General features: G+C 34.7%; 1 non-coding gene across 1 annotated transcript; it reads left to right on the top strand.

Annotated features, from left to right (window-relative positions):
• Positions 1-241: 241 nt before the first annotated feature.
• On the top strand, positions 242-314 carry TRNAG-CCC (transfer RNA glycine (anticodon CCC)). Its single transcript has one exon. It is a non-coding gene; the product is annotated as a tRNA-Gly (tRNA).
• The last annotated feature ends 300 nt before the right edge of the window (positions 315-614 follow it).

A 614-nucleotide genomic window follows, 5' to 3' on the forward strand; every position in this document is an offset into this window, starting at 1 on the left:
TATATAAAGAACTCTCTAAATTGTTCAACAGTTAAAAAAAAGAAAAAAATTAAAAACAGAATTAGAACATGGGCAAAAGACATGAATAGACATTTCACCGAAGAAGCTATAAAAATGGCAAATAAGCATATGAGAAGATGTTCAACGTCATTAACCATTAGAGAAATGCAAATTAAAATCATAATGAGATACCCCTACACACATATCAGAATGGCTAAAATAAAAAATAATAACAGAGACTTCCCTGGTGGTCCAGTGGTTAAGACTCTGCACTCCCAATGCAGGGGGCCCGGGTTCAATCCCTGGTCAGGGAACCAGATCTCCCATGGCACAGTTAAGACCTGGCGCAGCCAAATAAATAAATAAATGTTTTTAAAATAAAATAAAATAAAAAACAATGACAACACCAAATGCTGCCAAGAAAGCTGAGAAACTGGTTCACTCATACATTGTTAGTGGGAATGTAAAACAGTACATCCATTCTGGAAAAGTTAGGTAGTTTCTTAAACAAAAAAACTAAACATGCAACTACCATACAACCCAGCAATCACACTCCTGAATATTTATCCCAAGAAAAAGAAGACTTATGTTCATACCAAAACCTACACACAAAT

This window comes from Balaenoptera ricei, chromosome 2, assembly GCF_028023285.1.
Source record: "Balaenoptera ricei isolate mBalRic1 chromosome 2, mBalRic1.hap2, whole genome shotgun sequence".
Classification (NCBI taxonomy): Eukaryota; Metazoa; Chordata; class Mammalia; order Artiodactyla; family Balaenopteridae; genus Balaenoptera; species Balaenoptera ricei.